We start from the raw sequence: 24,382 nt of genomic DNA on the forward strand, positions 1-24,382 counted from the left end.
AACATAATTTTTACCCAAATACTGTGTGAACTAGCAATGCAGATCACAAGAGCTGCTGTGAGCAGGACGGGTATTTTTGAATGCTGACTCAATGCTAATGCCATGTTTAGACTCAATGACAAAGGCTCTGAATAGGAGAGCTGAAAAAGATGTGCTAAAACTCAAACTAGAGATAATACATATTGATGATAGGCCTGATGTACGTAGGCCTTTTCAGTTATAACATAATGATAGAAATTTCCCTTTTCTCATGTTCAGAAGTTTCAAATGCCAAGGACTTGAGTGAGAGAGGTACTATCTCTGTTCAGGAGTGAAAGGCTTCCAGAAGCTTTTGAATATTCTGGTTGTAAAGATGCACTCCTTTTCCTTTGGGATCTGTTAGTGGGTGGTTCCTTTTCTGTTGTAATGATTGATTGGGGAAAACATCAGAAAGCTGTTGCCAAATAGGCCAGGCACATTTGTGCCTAAAGATCACCACTGTAACTGTTTGTGTCTAAATAGGAAGCTATGTGGAACACCTACTGACCAACTTCAGTCCATAAAAGAGCACTAATGGTGGAATAAGCAGGTGAGTCATCAATTAGAGACAGCATTAGGCAGAAAGTGAGTCACTTCTTCATCCCTCTTAAGAGCACGATGACCACAGGGAAAAAAATTAACTATATCATAGCTTTGAAAAGAACAAGCTATAAGTGCAAGACAGAAATGTGAATAAAAGAGAAGAAATAGTATCATGCATTTTATTATTTCAATCAAACAAAAGTAATCAGAAGAAATTAGGTTCTGTCTTGCTTTCCCTTTAATTGAGTGCTCAAAGACTTTAAAGTGTCATCAAATCCTTCTGTTGGCATATTTTCCTTCAGCTTGCAAAGGACCGATGCGTTTACAGCATGTGCAAAAATACATGCTTAAATACTGATCAACGAGCAGAGGAATCAAAGACTACATTATCTAATATAGCATCCTCAGATCAAGTAGAACCATATAAACTTTCTGGAGAATCAGTTTTTCTTTTTGGATGACACTCTTGACATTATAATCCTTCTTTGCCAATTGCGCTCTTTACATCTGGCAACGTCTCAAACTCCTTTAGCAACTTGCATCAAAGACAGCAGTCCATTTTTATACCAGTGACATAAGGGTTTGGTCAGCATAATTTAATTTACATCCAGGTCTCAAAGAAGTGACTGGAAGAGCTGGCTAGCTTTTAAACCCAGAACTCTTGTAATGAACTCTGCTACTGTTACGCAGATGCAACAATAAAAAAGCTTAAATAAATAACCAAAAATCCCCCAGGCCCCTAACAAAACAAAACAAAACAAAACAAAAAACACACACACATACACACACACACACAAAAACCCCCAAACCAAACCAAAACAGGTTTGTAGTCATGAACCTTGGCGAAAATGCAGCAACTAGTGAGGAACATATATTGATAATTGATAAACAGCCAATATAATTGTTCTTTCTACAGTAAAATGAACTCCCATTGCTTTAGGATACAGTGTTACAAGAGGAAAGGTAACAGGTTTGACTATACTGCAAGTTAATACAAACTCCAAGAAAATAAGGCTGCCAGCTGAGGAAATCTAGAGAAGCACTGGAAAAATATCAACACAGATCCAGTTACACAATTAAAGAAGAAGGTATGTAAAGCCCTAGCCTTCCATTTGAAGAAAGTGGAAAAGCTAATATAATTGCATACGCAGAATATACATCCCCTCATTAAAGAAAAAAAAATACAATAAGAATGAACTAAGGCTTCTGAAGGAAGTACCATTTTTTTTTTCTTTCACAGAAGAGGCACCACTGAACTTAAACTCAAGACAACACTCAAGACAAAGAAATTGAGCTCATCAATAACATGTGGCTTATATGTCCCATCCATTATTACTTAGTTTCAGGTGCTGACTGTGACAGCAGATAGTGTGAGACACATTTTTCTATTAAAAAGTGGGCAGGAAACATAACACAATTTCTCAAGAATCAATTCATAGTGATGACTTCTGGGCCCTATTTGAATACATGCCCTATCTATGAAACATATGTCAATTGACAGAACAAAATAGTCCTATCCTAGTCAGACTTTTTACATACAAATTATTTTCATCACATTGGAGAGATGGGAAAAAAGGAAAGAAGAAAAAAGGAAAAAAGAATTTTCACTGCTACATCTTTTTCATTGAAGCTTTGTCACTGAGCAAATGAGTACATCAGCTCCACTCTCATGCTGAAAGATGATTTTCCCAATATTGCACTGAACTGGGAGTACCTGTGGTTATCTTGAGTTCAGAACACAGCACAAGCCTGTAAGTCTTTCTGCTCAACAACAACCAATGAGGGGAGAGGAGTGCAACATTCAAATACTTACTAGGGAGCCTGAGCAAAAATTCTAGTGTTTTCTACACAACAACTGGCAGATATGAAAGTCAACTGAGACTGCACAGGTGAGTAAACTAGTATTTTAATTGAAGCCTATTAACATCAAAAATTCATCAGATGCTTATATGGGTTAGGTACTGTGGGCATGTAATTGTGTTACCATTCTTAATCTGTCCACAAATTTTCATAGCAAAACAACAGGCCCAAAAAGTTGCTTCATAAACTTCTGAATCCCTGTTAGTCTAAAATATGCCCAATTATTATTGGGAAAGAACAATGAGCCACTGTATCATCGGTGGCCTGGAAAGGGGTTTCCAGAATTGCAAGGAATTTTCTTCCAATGCCCATTTAACAGTAAAACCACACTGCAACATAACTAGAAGTCAGTGTAAAGGATTCCCGGAAGCAAAGAAAACAAATATAACCAACTGGAGAAAGAATGCTTATTGAGCCTTACTGAGATGCTTAATTGAGACAGGAAAGTAATATAAAGACCAGACAGATGCAAAAACAGACACAGTAACTAAAAACCGTGATAACCCTGAAATGTCATGATGTCATTCATGCTGCCCAAAAAGGGAGTCTGTTTGTACACATTAACAAAGCTGTGTGGCCACACGAATTTATTATCAAATTATGATTTCTTGATGCCCTCATCCACTCTGTAGTTATCAGGGAGGGCTGTAAAACATGCAAAAATGTCTCATGACAGCAGTGCCTAGGGGGGGATTTGTATGAGTGTTTTGTCATTACCAGCTTCCCCTTCTACAGCACTGATAGACTTGGAGATGAAACCCAGTTGAGCAAGCCAACACACTGAAAAAGGAAAGGAGCAAAAGGGTATGAAGCATTCCCCCTGCAAACAGAAGATAATAACATCAGGCAAAACTGTGATGTATTTTAAGAAGCCACACATACAAAGCAGAGGGAGAAAGAGGCTAACTTCAGAAGCATCAATCTCAGCTGGTTACGCCCCTAGTATTAACATATCATCAGCACGGAGCAAGCCACAGTCCATAAAGAATTCACAGGCCAAACTGTGTCAACCTTGAGTACAAAAACACCTTCACCTGGAACACACAGCCACAAACCCTGCTGCTCGGAGCAGCTCTTGCCCACTCCTGAAGGAATCGCACCACAGGTGACAACATTCCCTACAGCAGGACTATCAGCTAAGCCAATAAACTCATACAGCTGCATTTCTTACATCACTGGCTTTCTTTTCCCCTTGTAATTTCCTCTGGCTAAGAAATTAGACAAGCCAGGGTAGACAACTTCTAGCAAGTCAGTAGGTCATATAAAAGTGACTGCTATGCCAGCAGGTCTCTTTATTCAGTGACTACAGGAAACCAAACCTCTTACCCTGTTAACTGGCAGGGGTCATTCCCCACCCCCAAATTCATACTTTGCATGTTTCTTAAAGTTGTAAATGTGCAATAGTGAACCAGATGTACACTGTGTTAATTCACTTCTTCCTGGTAGAAAACAATGATCATTTCAGAGGTGACACCTTGCAGATTACCGAGATTCTCAACCAGCAAAGCAAAATGACCTTCTTGACTTCTTTTACTTGTCCTCATGAAACAGCCCCAAACACCAGTAACAGTAGCTTGCACATTATCCTTTCAATGCCCTGCAAACAATTCTTCTCATTAAAGACTGCAAAGATAATAATCAAGGGGACAAACAAGTACTCCTACTGCTTACAGCTATTACTGTAGGCTTATTGTCTTTAGCTATTGCTTCTGAGGTAGATAAACAGCTTTTTGCACTTCCCTGACTATTTTTAGCCTGGTGGCATCTCTATACTGTAACTGAATGATTTATTCTTTGAGTTAGAAACCATGTTGTGGCCCATTTATATCATTCGGCATTGCTCTTACTATGGGGCAAGCCCCTGTCCAAAACTAAAGGGTCTATAGACTGCAAAAAACAAACAGTAATGTAACCCTATAAAGATTATACACTGGACAATGTGTACAAATACATATGAAGTGCTTGGTACTGTGTCAGCAAAATGACCATACAAAATATTTAGATCTTTACTGTATTCAGTTTAAAATCCTTTGAAAGATACCAACTGGGGGCACATAACAGGGAATAAAAGGAAAGCCTAAAGATACTTCCTCAACAGCCAAGTCTAGACACTGAACATTTCAAGCAGCTTATGGCCACTGAACCATTTCCATGTCTCTCTTGGGGGCTGTAAAAGCTATTGACATGAGAATGTTGTTTACAGATGTGGTAAAGCCTAAGGGCGCTCCCTCCTTCAGGTCTTATGAACGGGTTCTTCACTGCTGTTGCCACAGTTCCATGAGATGGACTACTGAACCCAGTAAATGTGTCCAAATCCTGTGCAGCACCAGGTGGCCCCAGAAGATGACTAAGCACAGCTGCAATCCTGTTGGATAAGAATGGGAAGCTTCTTCCCACCCCATTGGGAACAGCTGCTGAACAACTCAGAGGCTGCCACTTTGCCCTTCCTACATGGAGAGGAAATGTGAAGATGCTTCACTGTCGTACCTTTGCTTCCCACACAATTGTTCATCCTCAGCTCTATATCACCACTTGTACCTGCTTCTTTGCTGCAAAACTTGCATTCCTCTGGGAACACAGAAAATGACATGCCATCAAATTTGTAAGCAAGAAATTTCAAACACAGGGGAATTTTCTAATACTGAGGACCTTGAAAGCAATATTAAATTTTTTCAACAGTAGATACGAAAGTATTAGGAGGGAGAACAGTTTCCATCTTTCAGTTTTTCATTCTCATTCTTCAACAGCTTTACTTAATGTTTCATGACAGGATAAGCTATTCTTTGGCCAAGGAAGAACTGAATTTAAACCATTTTAGAGTATAACCATGTAGGTCCTAAGCAGACTTCAGAACCCAAGGAAGTAAAATCTGAGGTGTTCCTCCAATGTTCCCCACTGTGAAGAATCTCCAACTAATATAAGTCCCAAGACTCCACAAGGAAGCACCTTACATCTTCAGCTGGCTAACCTCCAGCTGTCTCAGTGCATGGGAAGAGTAAGGTCGACTCTATGTGTTGTTGCTTACACCATTTGGGATAGCATGTACCTCATAAGATAAGTAGAATCTGTACAGAGGTAGAGATTGACAACAAAACAAATTGTCGAGAGGATGATTACAACAGAGAGAACATAATCTCCAAGATTAGTTTCTCAAAAAAATAAAAGCACCAGAGTCACAGTTATTACTTGAGTTATTACTTCAGGCATTTGTAGATCTGTAATATTCCATTCACTGAAATTTGCTGCTGCTTAAATTTATGAAGAAGAACATTTTTCACTAAAAGCAACAAATTTTTATGAATCCTGCCAGTACACCACAAAATATCATAGCTTCTCATACTTCTTATATCTGAAACTTATCCTGAATTTTATCTTAAATGGCATTAGGCTCAGCATTATCTAAAAGCCTATTTTTTTGCACAGTATCATACTAGTGACAGTTGGTAAATTCTAAGCTACAGCATTATTGGTTATCTCCACTGCTTGCAGCTGGAGGCTTTCACAGATAAAAATAAACACTTATCACTGATGTCTGTGGTTTACAGAAGCTCTGAAGTTGACGAAGGCTTACGAAGAGTCTTGGTAGGACCATACCTGCAGCAACTTACTCTCTTCTAAACTCATACCTTTATGTTAAAAATCTTCTATTCTGTAAGGAAGCTGAAATCGTTATTGGAGCAGGGACTTGAACCCCACTCTCACATTCACAGGGAGTACCCAAACTCCCAGCTACACAATCATTGAGTCTTGCTTGCTTGCTCTGATCAATGTTTAGGTAAGTCATACAAAGTAAAATGCATTAAAACCATCTCCTCTACAATCAATTCCAAGCTCTGCACTGTATCAAACAGAAGAGGGAATTTCTATTCAAGATCACCTGTGCACTCCTGTGAGCAGTCCAGCCACTACAAAGTCACCAGGACCATGCTAGAAAAGTACTTCTGCATAAGCTCATCTTCTAAATTCCAGTTATTTGTTCTAGTAAAAATGCCTAAACATTTTCATTGAAGTGTTACAAATTCTGAAAAATATAATTTTCGGTTTGATCTACAGCAATGAGACAGAAAAAACACTGAGAAGGGAGTTGAAGTTTGGCTATGACACTGCCCCACAGCTTTCATCTGAGAGGACTCCTGTTAAAGCTGGTGAAAAAATCTTTCTCCCTGAACTTAAAGACTAAATAATTCTGAGTGAGAAATGACTAAATAATTCTGAATGTTTATGCAATACCCTGATCTGTGTAACCAATATTAGTCACAATCAGTAGATACCAACACAACTTAACTGAATCTGTAACAGTTGCAAATAAATTATAACAAGAATACTACTACCCAGATCTTTTTTTAAAAGCTTATAAAGGTAAATGGAAGTTCTAAAACTGCCAAGTTTTACAAATGAAATTATTGAATACACTTGAATTGATAAATGACATTGAAATTTGCTGGGAAGGAGTGCATTGTGGGAATTTTACTTTGGCTGTTGATGAGAGATTTCGCAGAAATGCTTTTAGTCTGGCCTAATTTTTATCCTTAGTAACTGTTATTGACAACAGTAATGGAAAAAATATATTGGAGAATGTATTTTTCCAGGGAAAGGAGGATTTTTTTTAATGAGATTTGCTTTTAAATAATGCAAAAGTCTAGAGAAAAATTAACATCCTGAAACATTCATGGTTACTACGATGTCACTACAGCTGTGTCAGCGTGTAACAGACTATAAATTGTTGAAAAAAAGATACAAAATTGTCCTAGGCTTTTTCACCAGATGTATAATGTACAGATTATGAACATATACGCTTTATGAAACAACAAAATGTCAACAATTTGCTCTGCCCATATGCTAACCCCTTCAGATGTGTTATGGGAGCTCCAGTCATGAAAGCAAGCATTAATTTCTCCTACTGGTGCAGAGGAATAACAATTTTTTGAGTTTGCTTAGAGCTATGGCTTCAATACTGCCAATGAGACTTCATTTTTGAAATGGCAGTGCTGCTCTTCAAAGCAGTGCTTAGAAATATCTAAAATTTCCTAAGCTCTGCATGTAAAGTAGTCATTAATGAACTAGGTTCCAAGTAGGACAAATATGAATGTATTTAATCTTAATCCTTTCTTATCAAATTCTGTGCTCAGTGCTCTCCAGCAGTCTTTATTAAGAAAACAGAGGGTTTCAAATGCTTCCATAAGTAACATTTGTTGGTGTGTGTGACATGGAAAAATTATGAGAAGGAAGAGTTAGAATAGCTCCTCTGGTAATTTGCTTTCCTACATTTAACAGACGTGTCCTCTGGTTTTCTTAGAAACTTAATTTTAACAGTTATAACACCAATGAATAACTGTGTTGTCTCTCTAAAGTGAAAATTTATTCAATTTTATTATACTTTATGTAAATTTAATTATCTTTTTTCCAAATTATATGGTTACTTATTACAGCAGCAGCTCAGTTTTAATCTAGAGGCAAGGGAAGTGGGGTACTGTAATTATGCATAACTGTGAATCCATTTCCTATTGATATTTACAATACCTCAGCAAGCTTGACTGTTTGAAAAATGATCTGAGTGTCCTCCAAGTTTGCTTGTCCAAAGTTAATTTCCTAACCCTGCGCTCAGGCACCTGAATGGAAATGCCTGGTTTCCTAAATGGTTAAGTATGTTGATCTCCTCCCAAAGCTGCTTTGCTCATGAAAATGCAGAACTTTCCAAGACCATTTAAAACATGCAAGATCTGCAGAAAGCTCAAAAACATGTATCAAGAGATATTAGCATATGGTGAAATTCACTTCAGTGGATTATCTAATTTAGAAGTAATCCTATTTAAATAATACCCCAACCACAAACTACTTCAAATCTGATAAACATGTCTTTTTGTTTATACAGCATCAAGCATTAAGCATGAATTCCATAAACCAGAATTGTCACTGAATTGTTACATAATTTTAGAATTCAAAGTGAGTTTCACTCTATCTTGAGCTTCTGCTTACTGTTTATGGAAATAATATAGGCATCACATAAGTGAAATGTGTGAGGCTTAACCAGAGCAGGAAGAAACTGAAGAAGCAGGGAGAGTGAAGAAGCTTGATGAAAATGGGGATGTAAACTATTTTCTTCTCTGAGACAGTTGGGGGTTGTTCTGTACCTACAACTTCTGCAGAAAACCTTATTCTAGAAGATGGGGCTATAAGGCTTTTCATTTAAAAGGAAATTCCTAAGTGATATAGATATCATTGACAGGAAATATTTCCAGATATTCCAAGCCATACTTTTTGTTCTGAACACCCTGGTCCACAGGAAAGTTTTGTTGTCCTTCTTGCATGTGTCTTTAGGAACATCATACTGCTCTGAGGTACTGCTGCATGCTGGCATCGGATGAAAGTGCCATATATAAGCTTTTTGGGGAAAAAATAAATAAAACCGTGTTTTCTTTATATTACATTTGTTTACATTAATTCAATTACCTTGTTTAACACTGGTAAACACTAAATCAGCATCCCTCAAGAATGTTTGAGCCAATATTGACAGATGTACATCAATGTCAACATGATAAAACTTCCAACAAGGTTCCTGGAGAACAGAGTGGTGCAAAGGAACAAGACCTGAGCCAAGGCAGAGGCTGAGGGACAGAAAACTAGATGACATAAATGTCACATCTCATGGAAAAATACCTTTATGAATAGATATTTACTTTAAAAATGCATCAATTACCTTAGTAGTACCTTTTAATCTCTACCTTTGATTCAGCTACCCCTTCCAGACAGGCTGGGAAGGCAGAGACAGCTGATCAGGGGAAACAGGGTCAAGCCATATCCTGTGGCTCTGGGACAATGACCTCAAGCTAAGCCATTCTCCTGACTGTAGTGGCTGCCCACCACTGTGCCCCCTTGGGATAGAAGGCAACTGGCTTCCTGGTGGACAGCATTTCACTGTATGTTAACGAAACATGCGTGGTATGATCTGTTATTACATTAGTGGTTAAAATGCAACAGGAGAAATACATGCTGGTCACCTGAGCTGTGCATATCCTGCATGGCACCTTCACTGTACCAGCAAATCTTAACTGTAATGTTTTTGTGCATCAATTATGTTTGTGCTTCTTCAGCCCAATCTCATGGGAGGTTTTCCCTACAGTCTAACACTTGAAAATTAGGGAGCAGAAGAGAGGAAGATACCTACTATCTTCCACCTGTGCAGACCACAACACAAAGCAGATCAGGAACATCTGCCCAGACTGCTGGCATTACCATTGGCAGGGACTGGGGGAAGAGAAGATGTCAACCAGGAACTTTTCTACTGCATGCCAGGGAAAGCAGAACCTAGTTGCATGTGTGCTGGGGGAAGGCAATGATAAAGGTTAATAGGTGAGACAGTGAGACTGTAATTCAAGTTGCATAAAAAAATAAGTAAAATATGTTAAAATGTTTAGAAAACAGGTGTTTAGTTTAGTTTAGTTTGCTTCAGGAAAAATAAGAATAATCAGTCACAACACAATCTTCAAAGACAAGAAATTAGGAATGATAATTTTTTCATTAGGTTATTAGTTATCCCGCCTTGACTCCAGTGCTGTACTAATGTATTTGCAGTAAATTATATAATGTATTTTTCAGCCTACTTCTGTCTGTAAGTGTCTCTAGTGATGACATCTTCATTGCCGTCCTTTGGAAGCTGCTCCACAGGATGCATCAGATCTCACAGTTGAAAAAGAGTTCCCTCCATCAGTCTGCAATTTTCTTTCCTTCCTTCAACTGTCATTCTGTTACTCCTAATAACATTCTTCCCGTCTTCAGAAGATCTCAAAAAAAATATGTCATGTATACATAGCTCATTCCAAAATCACACAGATTACTGAGCCTACTGCTTTAGGCTAGGATCCTACCACTTCTTACTGGGCATGACTTAGCACAAACACTGGCTGATCTTGTCACTGAAACACAGTGTACACACCGACTAGGATATTCATTTGGTGGAGTATCCATTTGATTTTAAGGCACAAGTTTAACTGAAGTGTGGACAACACTAAGAGTAAAGCATACTTTTGCATCTTAGTAATGTATAAATTTACAGCATTATACTCATCCTTTTTAATCCCACTAACAAGCTTTATTTGATTCATAAAATGATTTTAACCTGCCACTAGGAGCTGCATAAACATTATAGCAGTATCAGTGTATTTATACTGTCATGCCAGTGGGATTGCCCCTCTTATTTATAGTCCAAATGATGCACATTAATCTAAATTGGCACAGCCCAGGCTTAGTGAAAAACAGACCTTTCAGAATGCACATTTTTCAGGAGTCAGGCCATAAACCTGGCACCTTCCTCATGCCCTTGTGAAATACTGTCCTACTTAGAGCCCCTACCCTGGAAGAGTTTACTCTATATATCCACAGAGACTACACAATAATTTTGACTAAGTTCACTTGTCAGCAAAGCATCATTGTTTCTGCAAGCTGTGACAAGTTTGAACACAGTGCAGAGTAACAGTTTTTTTAAATAAAGTGCTGTGTGCTTTTAGGAGTGGGAACAAAGCATAGCAACGAAAGAGATGTTGAGTTGACAAAGCAATATATATGTATTTGTCTTACTTAAAGGTCACATAAAGCCTAGGCCACCTTCTGTGCTCCAGACAGCATCTATCCATGCAAGCGGTTTTTTACGGCAAGCCTTTTAACCTGTCAAATACTCTTTATTTGCCAGTGTCTCCCGAGTCCTATTTAATCTCAAAGCTTATTTAGGGCGAGCAGTTCACTGTCTGAAATATTCCTTAAATTCTGTGAAATGGTAATTATTAAAATGGCTTGCCCACATCTTTGCCTACATGCAACTTAGTCCATGTCTAAATCAGCTTTTTGTAATCCTATGGAAAATGTAACAATAAAGAAATAGATACAGATGAATGTGTGGCATACATGAAAAATTATACCCGATAACCCTCAAGAAGGTAGGCAAATAATTTGTCATCTTTCCATGCACCAATCTCCCAAGCCTTTTAACCAGGACTCCTTCACTTTTAGGAATTCACAGCTGCACCTTTGCAACACCTTTGGCTCTGAATCTCTTAGAAACAATGACAGCATCAACTTACTGCCTGCCACAGCTGCAGGAAGAATAAATACGGATTGAATTTTTTCATAGTGTGAAAATTCTACTTAAACTTTTTGTCCCAACACTTCAGTAATGGTGAGGTGATAATTAAATCTTTCTCTGTATTACTAGCATATTGCCAGCATTTTCAGATCTATCATAATATGTGTATGTGTGCGTACATGCACGTTTAATTTTAAACAATGGGTGTATTAGATTCATAAAATAATTTCAAAATAGACATCAGAAAGCAATTAAAAAATAACAGGAAATATCACACATTAAAAATAACTTGAACCAACTAGATGCAGCTAAAGGACTCAGCAGAAACACAGTTTTTAAAGCAGAAGCTCAAACCTTCTGGACTGGCCCTTTTCTGAAGCTCAAATAAGGCCCAGTAGCATGATGAATGTCAGAGTCCAGAGTCCAGGCTACCATGGCTAGCCTGTGCCTTGTCCAGGTTTTTATAGTGAAAGACTGAGGGAAACCAAGCTGATTTTAAGAGCCAGAGTAGAACACAGAGTACTAATAGGATGTGGTGTATAAGACTTCAGACTCAATCAAGTGCTAAATATATTATCATCTGCACACTATGCAGGCTATGAAATACATCTGCACTAAGCTTCTGAAAAAGGAAAGTTAAGCCAAAGAGGCCAAACCATTATTTCACCAAGACACTACCTCCTTCATAATCTGAAGTCCCTAAAAGGAGTCTGGTGCAGAATACAGTACACATTAATGTAAACTGCCATTGAGAAAGAAGGGAGAAACATTCCTAAGCATGGAAGGAGCAAGATGCTTTCAACTACTTGCTGTAGCTTTGAAATCGAGGCAACAACAATACCTTATTTACCATGTCAGGAAGCAGCCATATAACCAGCAACACGACCCCTATCAAACAGAAGATAGAACTGCAGGCACAGCTGGAATTTTATTGGCCAAATCAACAAGAAAGCACAAAGGACAGTACCTATATCAATAACCAGGGTATGATGTCTTACAGATGACAGCAGAGTTTGATCTTTAAGGTATTTTGAGAAATAACCTGCATTTTAAAAAAATGCCAACTATTCCAAGCTATCAGTTCCGTATTGCACAAAGCAAGTGCTTTGCTGCGGAGTCAAAGAGCTGAGTTGAACACTCTCATTTAGACCGTAAGAAAGCAAAGCAAGCCACTGAGACCCCAAGAATTGCTGGTTAAGGCAGTGGCTTTTAATCTTTGTCCGTCAAGCCCTGAAAGATCACAGACTACTGTGACACATCTCTTGAAAGGTCCCTAGGAAAAAGAGATGCCTTTACTGCAATCTAATTATCAAGGTGTGCAACATCACTAAATATCTAAACAAAGACAAATAAAGCTATTAAGACTAATAGGCACCATCATCTGCCCCAGCAGCTTGAAAAGAAAACCAAGTTCCTGCCCTCCGTAGCCAACACATTCTGACTTCCAGCTCTTACAAAGGCTCAAAACGGCTGGCTAGAAACGTAAACACTTCTGAAAACATTTCCTAACAGGATTTAGGACAACTGTTGACTGCAGAAAAAGTACTGTTAAGTTCTCTGATGGACACTGCCAGTTCAGTGTGCTTTCAGCTTGCCTGGTGCATTCCTTGAGAACAGAGCATGGGGAAGAGGTGTTCAGTCCTCTGGAAGAAGGGCACCTTTCCAGGGGGAAAAATGCATGAGCATGTAAGGAGATGGAATCATCAGCATGGCAGGGTGTAGAGGATGGAAAAGTGTAGAAAGTACTGGTTGATATGAAGAATCAGTGGTGAGTGTGCTGTATGAGCAATGAGTAGGAAGAACTCTGGACCAAAGAAGTCCTCGCAGAGTGTGCAATAAACAAATAAATAGAACCTGTTAGTCCAAAAGTCTTGGGTGCAGGGAGGGGAAGACTTGCTTGCTGTAAGTTAAAGGTCTAGGCAGATTTACTTAAAAAATAACCTGGGTTCCCATCAATCACTTTGAAAAACAAACACATTAAAACCTACCCAAAGAGGTCTACCAGCAGAAAAAACCTGCCTTTCGCTACGCATAATACAGGACTCAAATTACTCTTTGCGAGGCTTATAAAACATTTTGCTAACTCTTCTCCCTTGTCTCTGATACTCCACAGAAATTCCACTACTATTCCTGTCTTCTTACCTTAAGAGAATAAATAATAATAAACTCATTGTCTACAAGGTTTATGGGTGTTCAAAGCTGCCAGTCACCTGCCATTTCCATGCAAAGTACAAACCCCAGCAGACTTGTCCTTGAGGAAGTTGTAGGGCGGCTGAGCTGGTGGTATTGACTGTAAGCTTTCTGAACCCATTCTGTCTCAGAGGTTATCATAAAAATTTTGTTCTCTGTCAAAAGAAGCTTTCACTGAACAGCTCTGTGAAAGCAGTTCCCATGCTTCATATTCCTGTGTAAGGTCAGACTAGAGGCGGGAGATGCTAACCAACAGAGCTGTGCTTTTGCGTGTTCCACAGCAGCATTCCTTTTGTCTGCTCGAGTCCACACTTCGTCCCTTTGTAGGGTCAATACATTTTAAGAGCATATACAGACTAGAAGAATAAAAAGGAGATGAGGTCTGACATAAAATGTAAGAGAAAATAAATATATGCAATGCATAGGATGCTATGTGTCAGGTAAGGAAGAAGAGAGAAGAGCAAAACAAAACTATATAAGGTTGCAGAGGAAAAAGAGAGGAAGTAGCGATATGTGGGGGATGAATGGAAAGAGACTAATTCCATTTCCCAAGTCCTTCTCAATCCCCTCCCAAGTTCCTCTAATCAGTTATATTTCCTTTGCTATTTACACAGTACAACTGAAGCAGCCTGATTTGAAATCACACAGAAGATGAAAGTCCTGAGCTTTGAGTTCCTGCTCCTAATAGTAAAAGGCCAATGGAAAAACCACTGGAGAAGCGGATTTGGCAAGAGACACCAAGACAGCAGTTTCAGGGCAGGAGCTAATTAATACCTTGTTGTTTCCCTTCTCAAACTGTCTCCTCTGCTCGGGCCTAACACTTCCTGCTGTAAGATGCCAATGAACAAGGAAGCTAGTGAAAGCTGTATTTATTTTCTGTCATTGTCACCAGCTCAGAGAACCTGGGAAGTGAAAACAAGGTATGAAGTTCAGGAAACAAAACTCTTAGTACTTTTGCAACCACGCAGGAATTTTTGGTTCAGATACTTTCTTCAATATTCTGCTTAGCAGAGAAGCGCAGATAACAATGACAGTGCTACTGCTGGCATTATATGGATGAAATAAAAATACAAAAGTTTCAATGAAAACCTAAAGATGACAAAAAGTGAACATAAAGTCTCAGCACAAAAATTATTTCTTTAACCACCACTGTTTTGCACTTTTTTTTCCTCTGGCATGATTTTTTAAGGGACTGGATTAGCCTCAGTATTGCTCCCATTGCTTCCAGTATAAAATAAAAGTCTATTGAGACTTGCATGTAAAATGTTAATTAAAAGTTGAATAAAATGACAACAGAGATCAAAGTATGTCTATTCCCCAAGTTCATGACGAGATCTATATATATGTAATGTTTCATACGAACGATATCGGTTATTTCAAGATGTTCTTTTCAATAAAGATTATGATGAAAACTAAAATATTCCCATTATCCCTCCCTAATAGATTTATTCAAATTAAATCGGAAGTTAAAATAAGGAAGTTAAACACAAAATAATTACTCTATTCACTAACATTACCAGGATATCTGCATTTCAGTCAGATTGGCTACTACACCAATAGTAAAAGCAATAATTTTTCTTAAGCCTTTGTTCTGAAAAAGTATGACAATTTAAGGCATCATTTGTTCCTAATAAAGCCCAATGAAAAGGCAGAGGGATTTTAAAGTTACCAGAATGCTTTAGATTCAAACATGGGGTGGATGCTCTCCCAATTTGGGATGCTTTCCTGAAGTGGGATTACCTGCCCTGGTTTTGTAGATATTCAGGCACATACAGGGCTTTTCACTCTCTAAATGCACTGTGAAAGTAAAGATACGTACTCACCATCAATATATTTTTCTGTGGGGTGATACTGTATTATGATTTATAACATAAAGAAAAGTATGCAAAAATCCATCACAAATCATACCCCATAATTTCTAAATGCATTTCTAAAATGGGACACTTAATATCACATTCCAAAATGCAGCTATGACAAAACAGGCCACTGCAGTAGCAGCTTCCTACTGAATATCCTGGCAAACTGCAGTGAGCATGGCTGGTTGTAAGTCTGATACACAATTTCTATGTAAGAAGGAAAAACTAGATACTGGAAGTATTGAAGAATGTATACATTCATCATACATATCATTTTAGTCTCTCTTTTAAAAAAATACTGTGACATTTTTTCTCACAAAGCTCATAAAAATAAATGTTTCCAACACAGTGATTTACAATACAAAACAATACAAATTTCAGAACAACAGCACTTTGATATAAAAAGGCTGTGAAAGATTGTCCAGCATTTTGTTATAAACACACAATCTATTTTGAAATTCCCAGATGTCTGGGCTACCAACCCTTTCTTCAATGACTTTTTTGTGTGGTCACACACACTTTAAAATAGACAGAAGTTTATTAAAGGGCATCGAAGTAATGTATGAGAAGAGGGTGCAACTCGTTCATGTGTACAGATACTGACCTTCGAATACCACCATTGTAGTGGCTTTCCATTAAAAAAAAAATCCAACTTTATTCCCTTAATTTCGCTTCTATTCCCTAATTTACTCTAATATTATAAGACTTCCTAATCATTTATGCATTCTTTGCAACTTAACTCCAGTTTTACACAATTTTTAGTCTTTTCCAGTGTACTACGAAAAACATTGAATTTGTGAGCAGCTAAACAATAAAAGAGTAGTGCACATTTGCTAAGGTACGTGTGCTGATTTGACTGACTTGAGTCCTTTTAGGAAAATTTGGCTAGACAAACAGAGAAAAGCCATCATGAATTACAACTATAATTACAGCTCCCCTGGACAATCTTAGTGAATCATTTCTTCATGTTGAAATTTCAACTTGCCAAAAAACCCTCTAACTCTGGTAGTTTGCTAGCTCCCCATACAACTTATAATATCCTCAGTCCATTGTAATTTTTTTCTTCCCCTGCCAATTCAAGCCAGTACACTGAAAATCCTCAGGACACCCCATGGAGGATAATACTTTACACCTAACAGTGACACTGGCAAAGATCAAGGATGCAGAAAGAGATGTTAATTTAGTTGATCGGTTCAGCAGGCACATATTTGGCAAACATGACACATTATGCATATCTGTGCTCCTACTTCCCCACCTCCAGCCTTTTACCGATTAATTTAGGCCAATCATCCAAACCCATGAAGCACCACGGAGTAAGGCACAGCAGTCAACTCATCTACAAGATAGGCTGATTAGCACTTAGAATGCAACTCTGTGAACCTCTATCATTATTTTAATGACACTTTATGTGCTAATTTTAAATACAACAGCTGCTTCTCTTAAATTCTAGCTACAGGATTCTGCTGAAGATCACATTTAACATTACAATCTAAATTCAGTGAGATAAACAGAAAACATTCATATTAGTGACTCAGTGAACAGTAAGATTTGTGAGTTAGGGGATCTAGCTTTTTTAAAACATTCTATATGAACTGGCTAAAATCAGGAAATAAATAGTGGTATCGACACTGGCATAAAAGCCAAAAAAACATGAAACCAAAGTATTTAAATACAAAAAAAGTCTATAGAGCTATTCTCACAGTTCAAGTCCATATTTGTCCATATAGTCCATATAGTCCAAAGGACTATACAGTTAATTCCAGTTATGAGACACTACACTTAGAAATGAAACAATAAAGACCCTGGGTAAACTATATCTTCACTTTAGCTGACCTCAGAATTGCTCCCAAAATAGAGTATCACCTGACCTATCACTAAAGTTTTACAAAATAGTAATTATTCTCTTCTTTCCTCAACAACATTGTGCAAGGAAAATAAATTAATTTCCGTAAAATATAATTTAAATTTAACATTATCTACTATTTATCAAGTAATTTGAGTTTGTCAAGAACTTATCAAGGGAAAGCTACTGCTGGATTCACACTTGGAGTCAAGTCCTCTACAACATAAATGGTTCTGTGATTCTGAAGTCACTGTTTCTGAGTACATGGAAGTTGCCAGAGCTAATGTTAACTCAGTTCCAAGAGGAAACAGCATGATTGTGAAAAGCTACGGCTTGCTTTGCACTCAGCTGGACAGCTCCATACCCCGCAGTGCATGCTGTGCTCTCTCACTGTATTTGGGCCCTTGCAAGCTCAGAGCATGCCAAGCCCTGGAGCTGTCTCCCTGGATTACTACACAGTCAACGGCACTACAGGCAGTAACTTACATTTCTTTGGTTCCCCCTTCCCCCATTTCTTTTATAGCAGTGTATCTATACACATTTCCCTAAGCTCTGCCAGCCGAGGGCTGTGTCTCTGTCAAAGCCCCTCTCTAGGCCATCCGTCCCCTTATCTCCCCTGCTTGGCCACGCTGCCCCTGTCTACAGCAGGACAGCACAAATAATGGCTCCACAGCACACCCCTCTTGCCACAACATGTGAACTTTCTTGAAATGGGAAATTATGATGGAAATGAATATTTGGTTGAGAGGAAAGCCTGGTAGACATAAGATTTTTCTTGGTGAGTGTCCTCTTTAACAGAGTAGACAAACCTCTCAATGGAACAGTGCAGCTGCAGAATTTGTAATGATCAGGGAATTTCAATAAAAACTCCCTGCAGCTGGGAATCACTATCCACTCACAAGCAATGCAGCCCTCCATAGGAGTGCTTATCTCTGTCATACAAAACATTGTGCTACAGAAGCAAAGATGTTTTATGCAAACCAAATCTCGAGAAGTTACAGCTCAGCTCCAGCCTGCCTGTTCTGGGTGCAGCATGTAGAGAATGCAGCAGTAAGCCATTTTGAGTGCAGATTTGTGGCTAGGATGAAATCACTGAAGCTGTTGAAGTCCACAGGGCACTGGGCAAATACAGGGAGCCTGCACCTGGTTGCTTTCCTCCACGACCACTCCCACAGGATGCCAGAGGCGTGCCTGGAGAAGTCTGGGCTGCAGCATCTCTGGTGTGGTGAGATATGTCACCTCTCATAGATGCCCAGCAGTTTTTTATCCCCTTCTTAGAGAAATGTCTGGCATCTGGATAAAAGCCAGCTGGTGTGGGTCCAACTCGGATAAACTGGAACTGTCAGCCAGCACAGGGATACACTGGGATGAATATCCAGATGCAACATCTGTTCCCTATTGCATATCTTCCCAAACTGCCACTGATCGTCAAACGCTAGGTTTCCCTTTGTTCCAAGATTAACCCAGAGAACAGATGTGTTACAACACTCAATGGCAGAAGTGTTTGGCTGTATGGGACACTGCCCATCTTCTTAAGGAAAAAAGCTGACAACACAGACGCCCTCCAAATCAGTAGAAGGGGAGTCAACCTTGCAAGAAATAGGTCAATCAGGATGATAAAACTAATACCAAAAAGGAGAATGGTTAAAGAGAACAAGTGAATATTCATGTAGCACAAAAAAAAAATTAAAAAAAAATAAAGATTTGGGAAACTAATTTATTTGAAATTCCCAAAGACAGGAAGAGAAGATAATTGTGTCTGCAACAGAACTAGAAACCTGTGTGCTAAGCAGGAGATGTCAGAACAATTAATATATAGGGAAAAATTTAAGCTGATTATAATAAAAGTATTGGGGAGAGAAGAAAAGTATAATTAGATAGTTAAAATGCATAATGAAGACTTCTGTTGAAAAAGGAACATGAATGAAAACAGGCTAGTGGATGATACACCATGTAGAAATGCTGTTCCTAGTTTATGAGTCACTGGTATTTCACTGATATGGGAAAAAGTGGAAGTAGATGGTGATGCATAGAAACCATAAATTATCAGCTACAGAGATCTATTATGAGAGTTTAAAGGATTCAAGAAAAAGTCAGTGTTTGGCAAAATTAAAAATCAACAAAATCTCTATACAGTACTTTTAGGATAAAGAATCACTGTCTCACTAAGTATAATACAAAAAAAAAAGAAATGGTGACTACAATATTTCTCTTCTATAGTTAAAAAAACATGGATTACATAATATATCATGACAATAACAGTGTACTTCTAATTCAACAATAACTTAGAATGATGTTAAACAATGAAAGCAAGATAAGCAGTCCAGTATCAGGTCTAGATGACTTTGATTCAACAGCTAAGTCAAAAAGCTCTCTGGATCATTAATACTAATTTTCAGTAACATTACTAATTTTTTTTTTAAATTAATATCAATATTTATCTACAGGCCGCTCAAATTTAAATAGGTTAATTCCTTAATTTATGGAAATCAGAGGCTTGTGTTACAGAAGTCATACTACAGGATCACTGCAGACATTTTTTAAGTATTTGACTGATATACTGAAGATAATCAGAGTTAACAGTGATAAACAGGAAGATTAAGTGGAATCAGGCAGCTCATTCCAGAGATACACACTGTGTATGACCTCTGAAAAGAAATTAAAAGGTACACAGAGGTAACCATCACTGCTGAACTGCACCACTGTCAAAGCCAGCAACACCCGATGGTATTGTGCAGGAATTGTCCAAGGCCCCAGAACAAATGCTGAAGAGCTGAGAAAGTCACTGAGGGTGAGGCAGGAGCCCCAATGCACTGGCCAGCAGGTCAGCTGCACCATGGAGTGGTAGAGAGTGTCAGGGAGACACATCCAGCCCCTGCTGAAGGACAGATAGGCAGCAATGGGAGATGATCAAAGGGAGGAGATGCCCCTTGCTGGGGCTGCTGAGGGTTCAGTTTTGGCTGTTTTGCCCCTGGCACTGCTAAACAGCAAGTCATTTGAGAGCACAATGAAGCACCCCCCTGATTTGGCAACACTAGGACTGCAGCTGCCCTCAGCAAGGCTGGAGACAGTGTCCCTGCCATAGCCCTGGCCCACAGCTCCTAAAGGAGCAGGAGAGGCTTCCTTAACCCCAGACCATAGGAACACCAGCAGCAGCACTTATACTTTCAGGCTGGAAAGAGAGGGGTCATTCTCCCACATGGTACCAGACAGCTGTACGTAAATTATAAGTTTTGGCCAAAACAACCATAAGTCTGCATGAAAGGAATAGGCACCTCAGTTTGGGAAAGCATGGACTGCATGGTCAGCCCGGAGCATCCAAATTAGATGGGATATTAGGAAAATGTTCTTCATGAAAAGGGTTGTAAAGCATTGGTACAGGCTGCCCAGGGAAGCAGTTGAGTCAGCAGTCCTGGAGGTACTTAAAAGACATGTACATGTGGCACTTTGGGACACGTTTTAGTGGTGGACTTGGCAATGCCAGGTTAACAACTGGACTCAGTAATACTAAAGGTCTTTTCCAACGTAAATGATTCTACAATGCTATGATTCTGTAAAGACACTAATCAGTAGTAGGTGCAAAAAGTACCACAGATAAAATACTATAAAGCCCTTTCCCACCCTCCTTCCACCCCCTCCCCCCCACCAGAACCTCTATAAAATTCCAAATTAATTGTGGGAGAAAACCCATCCTAAAGCAGTTCACATTTGAGGACAGGACCTTTAAAAACATAAAGGTCATTCCTGCACTGTCCTGGTAAGAAATCAGTGCTGTATTTTGCTATCTACGCCATTCTCACCCCTGTATAAGACACAGGGCTATGGAGGCCTGTTGTGGGGCAGGACTGAGTGTGTGTAGAATCCTCATGCAATACTTGAATGAATTGCCAGTGTCTTTCCTCAAGAACCAGCAAACAGGGGAAGGAAAGCCACAAGCAGAGCCAAAAACCAAGAACAAAGCAGAGAGATAAGCTGGAATAAGCAGTTCACCTCCGAAAACACATGGGAAGGGATCTGTAAGAAGCCACTGCTGGGAACAGGCAGTGTCCCTGGGGAGGAGGAACAAACCACGGCTGTAGTTAATGGCAAACTGAGGCAAACACTTTCTTATACCTTGGGAAATACAGAACTATCCATTTCCCTCAACCTCCTTTTAGCAAAGAGGGAGATGACTGTCTCCTCCTGCAGCCTTCGGGAAAATGCAGGGCAAGGCAGCAGCTTCTTGGAAATGATTAACAGTTTATATGAAGAGGGTTGCACAACCCACTGCATGAGCTGGAGTATGTTTATCTTCTACTACAAAATCCAAAACCTGCTGATACCACTGCTCTTGGAGAGGCCAATGCACAACAATTCCATGTTTTTTCCACTGAATCTCTCAGCCATTTCAACATCTAGCAGAATTAAGTTGTCCAAAGTTGCCCAACTCCAGGCACGTACAAAAAAGATACATGGAAAAAGCATGTGCAAAACCGCTTGTGCATTAAAGCCTGATGCACAACTATTTCTGTTCCAGGAAATTTATTTCTGCAGGTGGTAGGAGTTTCCTGGTGCTCGCAGTAACAGCATGAAGTATTTACTACAATTTTATTTCCCTTAACTGCAAAAAATAAACAATCCATGTCACCTTCCAAGGACTCACTACCTTCTTGTCATACCTTGAAGTCAATAATGAAGACCTGAAGTTTCAAACATGGGGTTTGCATCCTGGGACGTGAGGTGGCAGATGAAAAGCACAAATGGGCAAGAACACAAATAGCATTGCCCACGAGGTGACTCACCAGCTTTCCCCAAACACACGTATCTGCCACACTGTGTGTAGATACTCAACTGATACAAAATAGCACTTTGTTTTTTAAATTAAAGATTTTCATGTGTTCTCAGCTGCAGAATACTGGACCTGACAAAAACATCCAGGCACAGAAGACTACGTGAGACAACAGGAAAACACAACAGACAATAAAAGCAGGAACAGTGAAGAGGTTAAGCAAGGCAAGCCATCTCTGCCTTAGGCACAGAACCTCTGAGGTCCCCTGCACAACCCAGACGAGCTCCAATGAGGCCAGAGAAGGAAGCCCCACTTCCACGTCTTTGCATCTAAAACCCGATGACTCACTACACGCACAGGCCATCGCACAGACCTATATAAACCATCTGTCCCTCTTCTTTCAGAGGCTTTCTGATCAGAAGGGATACAATGGAAACTGATCATTTTAATCTTCAGAATTACTACTCAACTGACTGAACATAGACTGATCTGCAGCACATCAGAGCAATTGCTTGGGCTTCCATTCCTGATGGATGTCGTCAGTTCTCATCTTGCACAAAATTGTAGAGACCAAGACACCTCTCTGAACCCCACAACTGCAGTCATCCTGGCTCAGCTGCTTGTGACACAGCAGAAAAAGGGATTGAATACACCATCTCATAAGACTGAGTCTACACCTTATGAAAATATAAGACTTCAATGGGGACCACCGATTCTTGGTTTGCAACTCCCTCCAGAAACTGGAGGAAGCAATAAATCTTCTCTCATATCTGATTTTTATAGAACATGTTTGTAAAGCTGCTAACATAAACCAGCTGTTTGGTAAAGTGTGATATTCCCACAACATATTCTGATGCAATTGTCTGGTTTAGGTGGAGATATTGTACATATTCTGAAACAAATTACATCCATTTTGCTGGAAACTTTCAAGCCATTTTTCATATAAACTCTGGATTAGAGCTGGGCTGATGACAGATTTGAACAGTCAAAGTAAACAAAAAAGAAAGTTTTAAAAGGGGGAAGAGTTCGAATTTAAAGAAAACAGATAATGCTGCAAAATAATACAATAATAATGCAAATAATAAATCTCTTTTTAGGTCAACCTGAAATATTATTTTCAATCCAAAATGAAATGCTTCCTTTTATTTTCAAATTACTTAATACTTTAAAAAATGCTTTCTTTAAGGAAAAAAAATGCAGTAAAAAGTTCCAAAATATTTTGAAAGGAAAGAGGACACATCTATTTTTGAAAGTGCTGAAATAAGACACTGCAGCATCTGGAGAAATCATCTTTCTTTTTCAGTCAAAACTACTGGCAATAATCATCCTCGAAAATGCACATACTTCTGATCCCTATCTAACTCTGCTTCTCAGGAAATTTATGATTTGTCAAAAAATACTTTACCCAGCTTTATTTATTAAAGATGGAGGTAATTATCACTTTCTCAGCATACATAAGAATGAATGTGTTGCTAATCAAGCCAGTGGGAATTAGAAGAGATACAAAGCAGTCTGCGCAACTCTCACAATTATTCTAGTGAATTGTAAATTATATTACAGCATCACTTGCAGTAGTAGCAATATAATCCCTCTCCAAAACTAAATGGAACAAGAAATCGCATGACACGTGAACTGTCAGCAAAAAAGGAACAAAACACCTTTTTACACTAACAGACAAAAGGGCCATATCCTGCAATCCCATTACAAATCTGACAGCACAATGTCTTAACTGATGCTAACATGGTGACATGGTGGGGTGAGTGGTGGTTTAGCTCTGTCATTTTATGTCTGTTTTCAAGCAATCCGACCTCATCCATTTAAATGTCATAGTTGGCTAAGTTGGTATTTTCAAATGTCTGTAGTTATACCAGATGGCTAATTTGAAATGACTATTACTAATATGTGCACCAGAGGCACTGCTTTCTATAAATGCTGAGTATCAGTGATGCCCAATAAAACATGCAACGAGCACTTAATGCTGTGTAAAATAGGTTGATTAATACTCTCAGAGATGGAGAGAGTATTTTATACCCAACAAGGACATTTGTTAACTCTGAAAGGTGCAAAAGTTCCTTAAAAAACATAATTTCACTTCTGTTGATTTATGATTGCCACAACTGAATACTGATAGATACAATTTTTCAACTAAGGGAAAATACACTATATTTAAGTAAATATATATTTAAATAAATATATGTATAAAGCATACATATTACAGTATTTTGACA

General features: G+C 38.8%; 1 protein-coding gene across 9 annotated transcripts in view; it reads right to left on the bottom strand.

Annotated features, from left to right (window-relative positions):
- The window catches only part of GRIP1 (glutamate receptor interacting protein 1), a 322,759-nt gene that overhangs the window by 113,632 nt on the left and 184,745 nt on the right, over positions 1-24,382 (bottom strand). The window lies entirely within an intron of this gene.

This window comes from Chiroxiphia lanceolata, chromosome 5, assembly GCF_009829145.1.
Source record: "Chiroxiphia lanceolata isolate bChiLan1 chromosome 5, bChiLan1.pri, whole genome shotgun sequence".
Classification (NCBI taxonomy): domain Eukaryota; kingdom Metazoa; phylum Chordata; class Aves; order Passeriformes; family Pipridae; genus Chiroxiphia; species Chiroxiphia lanceolata.